A 17,525-nucleotide genomic window follows, 5' to 3' on the forward strand; every position below is an offset into this window, starting at 1 on the left:
CATAACTGAGTGACTAAACAGCAGGTATTTCTGCCTCGTAGCATAGCTCAGAAAAATTGTTCTACACTTGTTTATTCAGCCAAAAGCTTGAGTTCCTTCTTTCTGCTGGGTTTTGAGTAGTGGTGGGGGAGCTACTCAAGTATTGAGAAGCTCCAATACTTTGGCCACCTGCTGCGAAGAGCTGACTCATTGGAAAAGACTCTGATGCTGGGAAAGATTGAAGGCAAAAGGAGAAGAGGGTGGCAAAGGATGAGATGGTTAGATAGCATCACTGACTCAATGAACATGACTTTGAGCAAACTCCAGGAGATAGTGAACGACAGGAGCCTGGTGTGCTGCAGTCCATGGAATTGCAAAGAGTTGGACACAACTTAGTGACTGACAACAACAATAAATGTTTAGAAGGCTTTCTGAGGCTTGGCATGGACTGAAATTTGTCCAGGCACTGCCAAGATAGGGACTTCCCTCGTGGTCCAGTGGCTAAGACTCTGTGTTCCTAATGCAGGGGACCCAGGTTTGATCCCTGGTTAAGGGACTAGATCCCACATGCTGAAACGAGGATTGAAGATCCTACATGCTGCAATTAAGACCTATTGCAGCCAAATAAGTAGATAAAAGACACTGTCAAGATAGGTCTTTTGGTTCAGATGTGATGTGCTTTAACCTTCAGTAGCATTTAAAGAAATAAAATTCTCCTCTCCAAGGTGTTTAGAACAAGTCAGTAATCTTCTGTAATTCCGCACAAACCCCTAGAAAAATGAACATTGATGTGCAATACGATTTCCTTCCACTGCCAATGCAAAATAACTGAGGAAATCTTGAGTATGCAAGCTAAATCCAAATATTGGAGCTGCAGCGGGCTTCCAATTACCAGTCCCAGCTCAGCCTTAATTTGCTTAGGATCTCAGGTCAGATTGCTTGACTGCTCTGTGCCTCAGTTTCTTCACTTGTATCATAAGTGAGCTGTACCTGGTCACTTCTGTCACTAGCGTTTTTTGATCTGATGAGTTCATCCTGCTTAATATTAGGGCAACACATCTTAAAAGAATGCTATTCAGATTTTGTTGAGACACTTGTCTTACTGTTCTGTCTACCTGTGACTATTCAAAAAAGAATCTGGCAACTGTTAATTTTCTGACTGTCCAGACATGAATGAAGAATGGATATTTCTTTACAGACCAACAAGATTCACTTGTGTTGCTTTCTGTTCCCATCATGGCTCAAGCTGAGAGGGCTTTCCTTATCTTATCCTTGACCTGCCCCCCCCCCCCCCCTGCAAAGGAAAGCTTGGCGAGCAGGGCAGATTTTTGAGTGTTGAGTTTCATTGACTGTACGGTTTTCTTTGTAGAAACAGCCCTGGTAGTTGCTCAAGGATTTCAGACAATATTGATGAGGATTAATCATCCTGTAAATAGGTGTTTAAAATAAATAAAAGGCTAAAAACAAGGATTAGGGAGAAACTACAGTGGGTTAATAAATTAGGTGTTCAACTGTAAGTCCCTGCTAGATTATTTTGGCAATTAGCGGGAAACATTTTGTCACAAACAAAATAAATCTGCAATCATAAAATAATTTGCAATCAGCTTTGCAAGTAAAATAGCGTACTTTCCCGTCAGTCGAAGGTGTTGCGAGAATTAAATGATCAAGTCAAGAGTGATGCTTTCAGAAGGTAAATGGTTAGAAGCGATTATGCTGGTAATTAGTCAACTCTGAAGCATCAACTGGGGAGGCATTTCACAGGAAAACGTTTGCTTTGAAGAAATTGTCCAACTGCACGAGGACTGGAAATACCTCGATGTGGGGGAGGTTCATGGTCCCTTCCTGGAAATCCGCGATTGTGCTTCTATAAAATGCTCCACACAGTCACAGAAGCAGCTGTCACCCTCATTATGGACACAGCCACACCACACAAACGGCTCTCAGTGGACCAGTAACGAGCTCCTCAAATATTTCTAAGTATCAAAGTCTTTGTGCACGTTGAGATTTCTTTGGAGACCAAGATGAGGGGTGAAAGTGGCTTCTACAGATGATCAGTCATTCAAGCAATTGGAGGTCCACCTAGGAGAGACCATTAATAGGCAAGTTATCAATATGTTGCCTAATTTTTATGGTTGACTGTAAAGCCTCAATTTAGTCTTAATGAACAAATTTCAAGCAGTGACTTTCCCTCTTTACTCTGGTAGTAAAATGGAAAAGTACAAATTGAGGACAAATAGACTCTCAGTGTACTCACAGGGACTGCAAATCTTTCCACAAAGAGAAAGACTGTCCAGATTTGCAGAATTTACTAAAGGCAGGAAGATTCTACTGTGAGTTCTCAGCTGGTTGCTATTCATGCATTATCCAGCATTTTCCAGCCTAATTTTTCTCTTAAATATTTATAAAACCTGCCCAGGCTGCAAAGATCCAAGAAATAAAATAGAATTATCTTAATAAAGAAAAGGTTGGGATGTGTCATTCTGATTTAGAAAGCCCATTTCATGGTGTGTGTTGGAACAAGAAATAATTAATTTGAAAAGTCCTTGATCTCTCACTGCATTAATGATATTATAGTATTAAATATAATAGTATTTCACCTTCATTATCCTTGTGTTCTTTCCGAGCCCTTGGCCTCATGGTAAGAACTGTGTCCGTGACTGGAGATGATTAAAGTATAAAAGATTAAAACTGAAAGGGGTAATTTTGTGAAGCTGACTATTTACTCTGGATCTTAGCCACTTCTGAACTCAGATATCTCTTTGTCTCTCTCTCTCCGCCTTTTCGTTTTGAAAGAGTTGGGCTAATTCATTTTCATTATTCAACAGCTTGCTTGCTTTCTTCTGAGTTTTCATGTTCTACCCAGAGTCAGATAAAGTGGTGTTGTGAAATGAAGGTTTACTTCTCCCCCGGATTCATATGTTGAAATCCTCAGTGTGATGGTATTTGGAGGCGGGGCCTTTGAGGGTGATTAGATCATGAGGGTGGAGCTCTCATGAATGGGACTATTGCCCTTATGGAAGGGGTCCCAGAGATCTCAGTCTACTGTGTGAGGGCAAAAGAAGTTGGCAGTCTGTAGCCCAAAAGAGAGATCTCACCAGAACATGGCTGTGCTGGCATCCTGATCTTGGTCTTCCAGCCGCTAGAAATATGAGAAATAGCTTTCTGTTATTGATAAGCCACCCAGTCCATGGCACTTTGTCATGGCCGCCTGACCTAAGCCAGTGGATTGGTCAGTTGCTGGTGGGCTGTATTTCTTTACCTGCCCAATTTGTTGAAATACAAGAGGATGGGACAGACCAGTGCCAACTGGAGAAGCCCAGACCACTGTGGACTTGACCTATGATCATGGAAGGGAGCAGATGTTGACGTCCCTGAACAACTTAGTGTGTCCCGTGAATCTGCGGATAAACTCTGTCTCCTTTGCTGTGGGATCATTCTTCCAGAAATTACTAAGACCCTCTAATCGCTCTCTGGCTCTCTTTCATGATAGGAGACACCCCTATAACCACTTAGGAACACCGCTCCAGACATCTGGCCACTTTCTGGGCCCTTCCTTTCCACCCCTCACACTCTGTTCTTGGACTGGACCTCCTCACTGTTCCCTGGGGTTGCCATGAGTTCGGTTCCAGACCACCATAATAAATCGAATATCCCAATAAAGCAAATTTATACTATATTGTAGTCCATTAAGTGTGCAATAGCATTATGTCTAAAAAACCAATGTAATACCCTAATTAGAAAATGCTTTACTGCTAAAAAATGCTAACTACCATCTAAGCCTCCAATGATCTGTAATCTTTTTGCGGATGATAGCATCAGAGATCACTGATCACAGATCACTGTAATAAAGATAATAATCAAAGGAATTTGAAACATTTCAAGAATTATGAAAATGACACAAAAAGACATGAAGTGAGCAAGTGCCACTGGAAAATGTTGTGGATAGACTAGCTTGATGTTCGGTTGCCACCAACCTTCAATTTGTCAAAAAACACAACAAACCATGTCTGCAGCATGCGATAAAAAGATCCATTCACCTGTCCCTTTGTCAGAGACCACCTGGGACATTTGCTTATATTGTTTTTGTCTTTATAATCATCTTGTCAAATAGATCTTATCTCCTTTTTAGAGGGGAACAACCACAATTCAGAGAAGCAAAGAAATTTTTCCATGGCTACTTATTGATCACTGGCAGAACCAGGATTCAAACTGAAGTCTGTCTCACTCTGAAACCCGGGCCTTTAGCCTCTGAATATTGCCTGACTTGGCTGTGTCAGGTCCTAGCTGCTCATGCGGGATCTTCATTGCGTCACGCCGAATCCTTCTTTGCAGTGCAGAACTCTCTAGTTGCGGCACGTGGGCTCAGCAGCTTTCGGCGCGTGGGCTTAGTTGCCCTGCAGCACATGGAATCCTAGTTCCCCAACCAAGGATTGAACCTGAGTCCCCTGCATTGCAAGGCGGATTCTTAACCACTGGACCACCTGAAACGAGGCTTAGCAGCATGTTCAGCAAAAGGGCCAGAAAGTGACTATTCTGGGCTTGACAGGCCATACAGTCTCTAGAGTAACTACTCAGCTTGGCCAGTGCAGCACAGAAGCCTCCTTAGACAATATGTAAACAACAGGCCCGGATGTATTCTAATAAAATGTTATTGATGAAAACAGGCAGTGGGCTGGTGTCACAGGCTGTAGTTTTGATGACCTCTGCTCTATAATATTCTCCTTTTATGGGGTTTGGCCTGTTCCATGCAGGGGATGCTAGACAGAAAGGTGTGTAGGAAGGCCTGAATGTGTGGGAGGGCATGATGTATTCAAGAGATGGAAAATAATTTGATGAGATGGGAGCAGATGGTGCTAATCAGAGGTGTGGGAATTGAGGAAGTGGGAAATACTGAAAATGGAATTGAGGTCCAGGTCGTATTTACGTGACTTGTTGAGCAAATCTCTACTGTGTCTCGGGCCCTTTACTGGGTTCCAGGAGTCCCAAGTAGAGGGGACAAGGACCAGACCTTGTCTTTGAAACAGATAACAGTTTGGAAGGGAGAGAGAGATGTGAAGAAACATGATGTAACAGGAGGAACGGGCAGAGTGGGAACACTGAGATCCCCAGTCCTAAATGGGACCTTCAGTGGATGTCCCATGTGGAGCCTGTATCATCAGTGGTCCTGCCAAAGATCACAGTGGTCCCACGTCTGGGATCTAATGCCTGGTGATCTGAGGTGGAGCTGATGTAACAATAATGGAAATATAGTGACAATAAATGTAATGTGTTGAATCATCCTGAAGCCATTCCCCAGTCTCCCTAGTCCCCCACCAGTCAATGGAAAAATTGTCTTCCATGAAACCGCTCCCTGGTGCCAAAAAGGTTGGGGACTGCTAAGTATAGCACCAGGGATCGTTGGTGGAGCAGAAACTCAGAATCAATGAAATAGAAACATCCCAGTATCTTGCTTAAGAATTTCCTAAATGTGGACACAGGTTTTGGAGACTGAAGCTGGTATGCCTGTTGGAAAGAGTTAATGCATTCCATTTGGAAGGGGGTAAAAAAAACAACCATGTGTTGACAAAGAATTTGTTCTCTTCTCTGGGTGGCAGCCACAGGATTCCTCGCCAATTAGTAGCATCTGGTCCTCATAGAAGACTCGTCCCTGGATGAGCTGGCAGGTACCTCTGGATGTGACACTCTGAAGTTTCTGATGGGCCATCTGTGATGTCGTTCCTTCCCAGATACCTCAGTCCTCTCCCATCCCCTCCCTCCCACCAGGCTGCCTTTCATTTGAAATATTTTTAAACACGTAGCACTGAGAGCAGGACTAGCTCTAGCTTATTTTAGAGGCTAGCGTGAGATGCCGAGTTGGTTTTTTCCAAATTTACTCAAAGGAAACAGTATGGAGCACTTACCCTAGGTTAGGTCCTATATTCAACATTTTACTGAAAAAAAATTTTTTTTTTCTATAAGAATCATCTAAGTCTCAAAACAACTGTGGGTGCCTTGTTATAAGGACTGTTACTATTCCAATTCATAAATGGGTGTGCGTGTGTGTGCATGCTCAGTCGTGTCTGACTCTTTGCGACCCCATGGGCTGTAGCCTGCCAGGCTCCTCTGTCCATGGGATTCTCCATGCAAGAAATACCAGAGTGGGTTGCCATCTCCTTCTCCCAGGGGATCTTCCTGACCCAGGGATGGAACCCGTGTTTCCTGTGTCTCCTGCATTGGTGGGCAGATTCTTCACCACTTTTGCCACCTGGGAAGCAATCATTAAGGTTACTTCCCTTGATGGATGTCACACTGTCTCTGAGTGCTGAACCCAGGATTCTGACCTAGGATTGTCTGACTCTGACATCTTGCAGGATCTAACATTCACGTCAGAAGTGTTCGAGTCGTAATGTTTCAGAGAGCGGAAAATTTACTTTTCTCCTTCTGGGTAAAATTAGGTCCCCATTATTCTGGGGAATCCCTTCCTGATAAACATTTTCACAATATCCATAGCAATAATATTTACATTTGTCAATTGCTTCCATTTAAGATGCTCTTGCCGATATGATAGCACATTAAGGGGCTGTGTTTTGCTCAAGGATCTCTGAATCTAGTCTTTCACAGACTTACACTCTAGTTTCCTTCTTTATGCAGGGTAGAGCTGTCTCCTGGACTCTTGTACACTCATTGTTCTCAAATAGGCTGGCCCTCCACTTCTCTTCCATTTAAACCCAATTAACCAGCCTGTTTTCCAAATGGACTCTGCTGGGAGGAGGAGGAAGGGCAAGAGGCTCAGCTTGCAACTCAGAAGCATCATCTTCATTCATTGGCAAAGAAAAGCCTGGGGTCTTAATGGAAAATAAAGAATTCTACAGATGAATCCTTCAGTTTCCTGTCAAAGGCCCAGATTGAGAAATTCAGAGTTACTCAGCTTGTGGTCTTTTATTTTAAGTAACAGTGGGATAAAACAGGCCACGGTGGCAGCCGAGGACTCCATTTAGCTTCCTAAATGGATGCTACATCTGGCTACTTCACCCCCTTCAATTTCAAATGCAATTTGTCTTGAAGCCTCCAATTTAAATCACATAGATCTTCTCTAAGAGAAATAATAGGCTTCCCATGGAAAGGCTTGTGTGTGTGTGGTGGTGGTGGTGGTGGTGGCAATGGATTGGGGATGATGAGAAGAGGTGCATTCCAACTGATGACTGAATTGAAAGCTCTTTCATTTTTACTGGGGATTTGCATTTGATGAAATGTTGAGCATATCTGCTGGGCCTGGCCTGCATTGATTTCAGACACAGACAGAGACACGGGGAACCAGGGTCTCTGAACACTGGTCAGTCCTCAGCTGCCCTGTCTCCATCCGAACCTGAAGCCCCATCCCAGGACCCGTGTGTCTCCTAGGCCATGACCTTCGCTTCCTAACTGGTTCCTGCGTCCAAATTCACCTTCTCTACCCATTTTCAAGTATCTTCAACAGCATTTTCCCAACCCACAAATCATCTTTGCTTACTCCCCTGCTCAGAAACCAGCATGGGATACCCTTTGCCACCGAATGCATTCAAGATTCTTTGGATTAATGTTTAACCCCCTTCAAAGTACCCCCACAACCAAAGTGCATCCTTTCCCCCACTCCCCGTGGGTTCCTCACTCTTCCAGGATGTGGTTCTCATGCTCCCCAACGTGCTCTTTGCTCTTTCACTGCTTACTTTTGTTCACTGTGTTCCCACCACTGGACCTGTTTCATTCCTCCCAACCCACTTATACTTAATAGAAATAATGTTCTGTGTCTAGAATGGAAAAGCACAGCCTTGTTAAGGATTGGAAGGATTCTTTGAAGTTGGGAGATTTTCTGGAAATGCTATTTTCTCACTTCTAAGTCTCCTGAAATTTTCTGCCCAAACATTGCTTCCCCTGGAAATTTCCAACCCTCCTGGCAAGTTATAGGTGCTCGATAAATGTGCAATGAGTTAAAACATGAATAAATGTGGAGAATTGGAAGGAATATGGTCTTTTTGTTTTGTTTTGTCCACGGCTATAGAGTCATGAAATTAAAAGACGCTTACTCCCTGAAAGGAAAGTTATGACCAACCTAGATAGCATATTCAAAAGCAGAGACATTACTTTGCCAACAAAGGTTAGTCTAGTCAAGGCTATGGTTTTTCCTGTGGTCATGTATGGATGTGAGAGTTGGACTGTGAAGAAGGCTGAGCACCGAAGATTTGAACTGTGGTGTTGGAGAAGACTCTTGAGAGTCCCTTGGACTGCAAGGAGATCCATGCTGCGATTCATGGGGTCGCAGAGTCAGACACGACTGAGCGACTGATCTGATCTGATCTGATCTGATAGAGTCACATCCTAGGATTTTTTTTTTTTTTCCTCAGAGCTAGAGATGAACTAGCCCAATCTCAGACAGAGAGAGAGGCTAAGTGACTTGGTGAAAGTTATGTGGCAAGTTAGAACCTAAAGTAGCTCTAGAACACAGCCTTCTTGAGTCCTAAGCTTTTTCTTTGCTGATATGATATATGGCCTTGTTACTGAACTCAGGTTGGGCTACTCTTGATTCAAGAATACAATACCAAGAGGCAAGTGCTAGGTAAAGGGAAAGATTGAGGAAGCTGGCAGTTCTAGGGAGAAGGTGGACTCACGTCCCCAAGAACCAACTTCCCTCTCCCAGAGTTTTGTTCAGAGATTATACAGGGAAAAGAGGAAGGGACTACATGCTGAGGAGAGGTTTGCATGGTGCATGAGGAGCTCATGGACATTCTTCTAATGAGTTGGTGGTGAGGTAACCAGGAGTCAACATCATCCATCTTCTGGTTCCAACCAGTCTGGGATCTGTGTGCTTGTGGGCAGCATACAGATAACTCCTTCCACCTGGTGAGGATTTCACTATCTGCAAATCAGCTCAAAGCTCCGAATATTATCTATAGTCCCTGAGGAGAAAATGAAGGTTCTTGACTTTTTCTAAAAAAAAAATAATTATTTTTTGGTTGCGCTGGGTCTTTGTTGCTGTGTCCAGGCTTTCTCTAGTTGTGGTGAGCGGAGTGCGGGGGGCTACTCTTCACTGTGGTTCGTGGGTTTCTCATTGTGGTGGCTTGTCTTGTTGCAAAGCACAGGCTCTAGGCACATGGGCTTCAGTAGTTGTGGCTCGCAGGCTCTAGAGCTCAGGTGCAGTAGTTGTGATGCACTGGCTTAGTTGCTCCATGGCATTTGGAACCTTCCTGGAGCAGGGATTGAACCTGTGTCTCCTGCATTGATAGTGGACTCCTATCCACCATACCGCCAGGGAAGTCCTTGACTTTTTAAAATAGCTAAACTATTGTTATTTTGTCTTGCTTGACTACTTTCCTTTGTTTCTGCATTTTCTCACTTCTCTGATTAAATTTGTTCCTTGGAACTTGGGGAAGGCCTAGGAAGCTAAAGCTTTTCAACAAACAAGAGGCAGCTGAAGGATGAAGGGTGGGGAATTTGTCCTAGAAGCCACCATAGGGTCCTGCTCAGTTACAGCTTTTTTCATTACATTTGTTTTTCTCCTTGTCACAGCCATGGAGTCATTTCAGGTGGCAAAGAATGGCTGGGTACATGCTAATTCCTCTCTCTCTCACCCCATGATCCTTCATAAGATATGACCTTAGCTAATGAGTTTGCTCATTCCACCAGACCCTGACTGTGACAATTATGGGTGGGACCTCAAAGTGAGAAAGACACAGTCTGGCCCCCAAAGGAGCTCCAGCCAGACTGGAGGCATGAAGGGAAAATAAGAGGAATACAGAGCAGGAAGCAGCTGATTCTAGTGTGGGTGGAGGTCAGAGATTTGGAATGGTCCTCTCTGAGGAGGGGGCATCTGATTTGAATCTGGAAGGTAAACAGAACTTTTCGAGAGGAGGGAGGAGGTGAGGAGAATGAGCCCCATTGAGAGATGGTCACATGTTAAGGGCCAGTGGCATGAAAGGTCATGGAGTGTTTGAGGTAAAAGGAAGGAGGGCCACATGGCTGGGGGAGGGGGGCCTGGAAAGGGAAAGGAAAAGGGGGCCCAAGAGAGTCAGTGGGGCCAGCTGACCAAGGGCCACATGTGCTAAGCTAAGGAGATGGTGCTGTGTCCTGAGTCCATGGGGACAGTATTAGTCTGCTCAGGCTTCTGTAATGAAATTCTACAGACTGGATGGCCTAAACAGCAGAAGTTTATTTTCTTACAGTTCTAGAGTTCTAGAAGTTCAAGATCAAGTTGTTGGTAGGGTTGGTTTCCTCTGAGGCTTATATCCTTAGCTTGTAGATGGCCATCTTCTCCCTGTGTCATCACATCATCTTCCCTCTGTGTGTCTGGGTCTTAATCTCCTCTTCCTATAACGACACCTGTTCTATTGGATCAGGGCCCATCTAATGACCTACTTTTAACTTAATCACCCTTTAAAAGACTAGTATCTGCAAATACTGTTATATTCTGAGATACTGAGGGTCAAGCTTTTAACCAATGAATTGTGGGGGATGCACAACTCAGCCCATAACAGGGGATAAATGGAGGTTTTACAACAATTCATTTGGAACACTGAGCTCTCATTTTCTTGGCCTGTGATATGTTCTAAACAGCATTAATCCTTCTTCTGAAGGAGCCTCTAAATATAGATGCCATCTGCTGCCATGCAATATGTTATCACTGATCCCTTACTTAACAGTGGCATCCTTACAGGCAAGGAAGGGAGGCATGCCCTCCATGTGCGTCTCAGCCAGTGAGGAGCCAGAAAAAATCCTACCAGCAGGTTTGACTCTAGAGCCTCCAAGATGAAGGAGAGGTGCCAGGATTCCAAGATTCCGTGAGTCTCGAATAGTCGGCTCATTGACACCAAAAGAGGGGCTCCCCTCACCCTTTATCCAAGGGCCAAGCCTGAGCATGAAATGGTGATGGAAAATTTTGCTCATTAAAAGAAAATGTTTCTTCTTATGGAACAAAGTGGCACATAGCAGCCCTGGTTGGTGACATCTCTGCATGGATTAAGGGGAACACGCATCATGCAGATGTGCTCGATGCCCTCCAGTGTGGTTTGCTCAGATGACATCCTTCTGGTCCTGCCCCTGTCCCGTCACCCTCACCACGCTGGCAGGTTTGCTCCTGGACTCTTGCTGTGAAGGACAATTTGGCCCTCCCATTAATTACTTTGAAAGTTCTAGATTTCAATTATGGAGTTAATTACTTTTTGCCATATTGCCCCCGTTAAAGACAGTTTCATTATTAAGTCAATTTGTTAGAATTGAAGAGCCTTGCCAAGATGGAAGAATTACTGTCCAAGGAGCCTCCTTCTCTCACTCTTGTATCTTCCTGCTTTGAGGGGACAGAATGGAAAGCTTTACTTTAGATTTTTTTTTTTTTTTGCATTCATGTAGCAAATATTTATTTTTTTAATTTTTAAATTTAAATTTATTTATTTTAATTAGAGGCTAATTACTTTACAATATTGTATTGGTTTTGCCATACATCAACATGAATCTGCCATGGGTGTACACGTTTTCCCAATCCTGAACCCCCCTCCCACCTCCCTCCCCGTACCATCCCTCTGGGTCATCCCAGTGCACCAGCCCCAAGAATCCTGTATCCTGCATTGAACCTGGACTGGCGGTTCATTTCTTATATGATATTATACATGTTTCAATGCCATTCTCCCAAATCATCCCCTCCTATGTAGCAAATATTTATGAACCACTTACTTTGTGCTCAGTACTATGTGGGACTGTGGAGGGTGTAAAAGTAGATGCAAAGACATGTGACTCACGTCTTCAAGGGGGTCAAGGTCCAGCAGAGAAGAAATAATTTAGAGATAATTAAATTAAATTGCATACTTATTAAATAATTTGGATCATTTACGGAAGTACTGTAGGATGGGCATGCACAAAATATCATTGGAACACAGAAAAGGGAGGGGTGATTAGTTTGGGAAGACTTTGCAGAGGATATGAAATTTTATTTTATTTATTTTAAAATCATTTATTTATTTATCTTTGCTTGTGCTGGGTCTTCTTGCTGTGCAGGTTTTTCTCTAGTTGCGGCAAGCAGGGGCTGCTCTCTCGTTGCAGTGTTTTTCATTGCAGTGGCTTCTCTTGCTGCAGAGCAGGGGCTCTAGGGTGTGGGCTTAGTAGTTGAGGTATAAGGACTTAGCTGCTCCACAGCATGTGGAATCTTCCCAGACCAGGGATAGCACCTGTGTCTCTGCATTGGCAGACGAATGCTTATCCACGGTGCCACCAGGGAAGTCCTGTGAAATTTTACATAGAGCTCGTAGAAGGCATACACGTTCACCAGAAAAGAGGGAAAGGGTGTCAGTTTCCTAGGACTGGCATAACAAAATGCCCCAAACTGAATGGCTTAAATAACACAAATTAATTTTTTAGTGGCTCTGGAGGGTAGAAGTCAGAGATCAAGCATGTCCTCGAGGTTCTGCTCCCCCAGAAGGCTCCAGGGCAGAATGTGCCCCAGGCTTCTCTCCAAGCTTCTGGTAGTTCTTGGCTTGTGGAAAGCACCATTCTAATCTTCACATAGTATTCTTCCTATGTTTCCATTCTTCTCTGGGTCCAGATTTCCCCTTTTTATAAGGACAGCCGTCATGTTGGATAATAGTCCATCCTAATGATGTTATTTTAACTTGATTACTTCCATAATGATCCAGTTTCCAAATGCAGTCATGTTCCAATGTATGGCTTGGAGTTATGGCTTCAACATATGAATTTTTAGGGGACACAGTTGAACAAATAACAGTGTCCAAGGCTGCACAAAGGCATGGAGTTCTGAAAGGATCATTTTACTTGGGGGACAGAGATGTGATGTAGCTGGATCGCGGGAGACTTCAGGCTGGTCACATGTGAGATTTCTCGGAAGGAACATTCAAGGCTGTTAAATGAGCCCTTGCATGCATTCTTAGTTGCTAATTTGTGTCCAACTCTTTGTGACCCCATGGACCGTAGCTGCCAGGCTTGTCTGTCCATGGGATTTCCGAGGCAAGAATACTGGAGTGGGTTGCCATTTCCTCCTCCAGGGGATCTTCCTGACCCAGGGATTGAACTTATGAATCTTGCATTGGCAGGTAGATTCTTTACCACTGAGCCACCAGGGAAGCTCCTAAGTGAGTCCTTATAATTTTGAAAACAGTTATTAGTTGTAGTTCCCAATCTTTATTTGTATATTCACAGTTTTGCACAATACATAAATGCAGTCGTTCATATGCTTAAAAAGTGTCTTTCCTCCTTTTCTCACTCTTTGCAGGAGTATTAGTTCTTCCCAACCCCCCTTCTGTGTGCACCCCTATAACTCTCTCACACTCCCATGTTATTAACCCATATATTGGTATTTATCTAATTCTATACAGATATTTTGGGGAAGGCAGTGGCACCCCACTCCAGTACTCTTGCCTGGAAAATCCCATGGATGGAGGAGCCTGGTAGGCTGCAGTCTATGGGGTCGCCAAGAGTCGGACATGACTGAGCGACTTCACTTTCACTTTTCACTTTCATGCATTGGAGAAGAAATGGCAACCCACTCCAGTATTCTTGCCTGGAGAATCCCAGGGACGGGGGAGCCTGGTGGGCTGCTGTTTATGGGGTCGCACAGAGCCGGACACGACTGAAGTGACTTAGCAGCAGCATACAGATATTCACACACACATATATGGAAGTTTTTTCAGGTTACTGTTTGTTTAACAAATAATGTCTTTTTATAAATACTTTTCTGCATTAGTCTATAAGACCTTGTGGAAATCCTTCTAAATCATACATTTAAAAAAAATTAAAAATTTTTATTATTTTATTTAAAAATCTTATTTTATTTTTAGCTGCACTGGGTCTTTATGCTGCTCACAAGCTCTCTCTAGTTGCGGTGAGTGGGGCCTACTCTTCATTGTGGTGCGCTGGCTTCTCATGGGAATGGCTTCTGTTCTCACAGAGCTTGGGCTCTAGGGCATGCAGGCTTCAGCAGTTGTGGTGCATGGGCTTAGTTGCTCTGTGGCATGTGGGGTCTTCCTGGATCAGGGATCGAACGCGTGTCCCCTGCATTGGTGGGCAGATTCTTAACCCCTGGACCATCAGGGAAGCCCTAAATCATGCATTTTTAACTAGGTCAATATTGACCCCAAGGGGACAAAAATTGGTTCTTGGGGCATGCGAAAAAAATAAACTTATGTGTAGCAATGGTCTATGGCACTCTAAAGCTCAATTCTATTTGACAGCATAAACAGATGTGCATAGACTGTGGTATTAAAATTCATGGGGCAAGTAATCATGAGAAAAAACCTGGGAAACATTGCTCCAAAACATATGGTCTGACTCTTGTCTTCTCTTTTAAATGCACTCTACTCCAAACGGTGGTCCAGCTTTTTTTCCATTTGTGACTATTCATTCTATTTCCAGATTTTTCTCACAGGCTGAAGGTAACTGTTGCTTTTATTTCTGGGGCAAAGCTTCTCAGAGTGGGAGTATTGGTCACAGGATATCTGAGTTTTAATTTTGTGATAAATGTTCCCAGATTGCACTTCCCAAAGGTAGAAACATTTCTCCTCCAAGGAGACTCCTTTCCAGCTAGCAATAGATGCTGTAACTGTTCCCAGGGTTTTCCATACTGACAAGTGTAAAGTGATATCTCACTGAGACTTTAATTTGCCAGGGATGTGAGCGTCTTTGCATACATTTCTCAGCCACGTGGATTTGCTCTTATGCGAATTGTCTATGAAGGCATGGCTGATGCCATTTTTATTTGATCGTGTTTATCTTTTCTTCTAAATTCCCAAGAGTTCTATATCATGGTTATTACCCTTGGTCTAGCATCTGTACGACAAACACTTTTTTCAGATCTATTATTTATCTCTTAACTTTGTTAATGGTTCTTTTTGCACACTAAAATTTAAGGTTTTACATAGTTTGGTTCATATGTCTTTATTTTGTAGTTTCTGGGTTTCTAATCTTAGGAAATTCACTTTGGCACTCAGATTATACTGGTGGTCAGTGAGATTTGGTTTTACTTTTTGGTTTCTAATACATTTAGAAGGTTGTGTGTGTGTGTGTGTGTGTGTTTTTTCTGCACAAGAGATTATACAGGGTGTCTGTTTTCACTCCCCCTCCCAGATTTATAATGAGTTTGCCCACACATTTTATAAATAATCCATTCATTTTCATTGAATTAAACTGCCCTCCTTGTTGTACATGAATCTGTCACATACAAAGGCATCTAATTCTGGGTTCTCTACTATGTTCCACTGATTTATCCATTCCTTTGTCAAAACTAAATTGACTGATGATTCTAACAAAAAATCCCTTGTCCAGAGTCTATGGAGAATTGCATTAGAATTATGTATTAAAGTTTGGGAACACTGAATGTATCATATTTTCCATTTGTTAAGAATTTGTTTTATGTATTTTAATAATCATTTATTGTTTTCCTCATGTGTGTCTTGTAACTTTCTTCATAAATTTACTCCTTCAGGGGGGTGGTCCCAAGATGGTGGAGGAATAGGATGGGGAGACCACTTTCTCCCCCACAAATTCATCAAAAGATCATTTGGATGCTGAGAAACTTCCACAAAACGACTTCTGAGTGTTGGTGGAGGACACCAAGCACCCAGAAAGGCAGCCCATTCTCTTTGAAAGGAGGTAGGACTCCCTCCGTCCTGGGGAGGGAGTCGTGAAAGAAGAGATGTTTCCAAACAGCAGGAAACCCTCTCACCAGCCGGTCTGCGGAGAGTTTTGGAATCTTAGAGGGCAACATAACTGGGAGGAAAAAAAAAAAAAAACCCACAGAATATGCGCCTAACCACAACTCCCAGTGGAGAAGTAGCCTGGATGCTTGCATCAGCCACCAGCAAACAGGGGACAGGGAGGCGTGGGCTGGGTGCTTAGGGTAAGGACTGGGCCTGAATGCCCTGAGGACAATCTGAGGGCATAAACATGAGATAGCAACCCAAACTGTGGGACAGCCAGAGAGAAAAAAAAGAGACCCTATTTTAAAAGCAAATTTCATATATACATACATATATATATTATAATTTTTGTGACTGATTTTGTTTTGTATTTTTAATAATGTATTTTTGAGAGTCTAACCTCTACTCTGAATTTTTAATCTTTGCTTTTTGGTATTTGTTATCAATTTTGTACCTTTAAGAATCTAATCCTCAGTATCCATTTTCACTTAGGGGTATGATTACTGGCTTGATTGCTCACTCCCCTTTTGACTCTCCCTTTTCTCCCCCAGGTCACCTCTATCTCCTCCTTCCCCCTTCTCTTCTCTACTTAAATCTGTGAATCTCTCTGGTTGTTCTAAGCTGCGGAGAACACTTAGGGATCTGATTACTGGCTAGACTGGTCCCTCCCCTTTTGACTGCTCTTCTCCTCCTGGTCACCTCTCTCTCCCTCCTCCCTCTTCTCTTCTCTATGTAACTCTGTGAACCTCTTTGAGTGTTCCAGACTATGGATAGCACATAGGGAATTATTACTGGTTAGATTGCTCTCTCCCCTTTTGACTTCCCCTCTTCTCCTCCTGGTCACCTCTATTTCCCTCCTTTCTCTTCTCTTCTCCATGTAACTCTGTGAACCTCTCTGGGTGTACCTCACTGTGGAGAATTTTTTCACCATTAACCTAGATGTTTTATCATCTGTGCTGGAGATGGAGCACAGATGAGTTTTATCATCTGTGCTATGGATGGAGAACTCTTGAGGTGACTGTAAGAATAAGACTGAAAGCCAGAAGCAGAAGGCTTAAATCCAAAACTTGAGAACACCAGGAAACTCCTGATTCCAGAGAACATTAATCAATAAGAGCTCATTCAAAAGCCCCCATACCTAACACTGAAACCAAGCTCCACCCAAGAGCCAACAAGTTCCAGAGCAAGACATACCACGCTAATTCTCCAGAAACACAGGAACACAACCCTAAGCATTAAAATACAGGCTGCCCAAAGCCATGCCAAACCCATAGACACCCCAAAACTCACTACTGGACACTTCATTGCACTCCAGAGGGAAGAGATCCAGCTCCACCCACCAGAACACAGATGCTAGTTCCCCTAACCAGGAAACCTTGACAAGCCACTAGTCCAATACCACCCACAGGGAAGCAGGCTCCACAATAAAGAGGAACCACAAACTTCCAGCCTACAGAAAGGCCACCCCAAACACAACAATCTAAACAAAATGAAAAGGCAGAGAAATATTCAGCAGGTAGAGGAACATGATAAGTGCCCACCAAACCAAACAAAAGAGGAGGAGATAGGAAGTCTACCTTAAAAGGAATTCAGAATAATGATAGTAAAGATGATCAAAAATTTTGAAAACAAAATGGTTACAGATAAATAGACTAGAGACAAGGATTGAGAAGATGCAAGAAATGTTTAACAAGGACCTAAAAGAAATAAAAAAGAGTCAATCAGTAATGAATAATGCAGTAACTGAGATCAAAAGCACTCTGGAGAGAACCAACAGTAGAATAACTGAGGCAGAAGATAGGATAAGTGAGGTGGAAGATAGAATGGTGGAAATAAATGAAGCAGAGAGGAAAAAAGAAAAAAGAATGAAAAGAAATGAGGACAACCTCAGAGACC

This window comes from Bos mutus, chromosome 25, assembly GCF_027580195.1.
Source record: "Bos mutus isolate GX-2022 chromosome 25, NWIPB_WYAK_1.1, whole genome shotgun sequence".
Taxonomy (NCBI): domain Eukaryota; kingdom Metazoa; phylum Chordata; class Mammalia; order Artiodactyla; family Bovidae; genus Bos; species Bos mutus.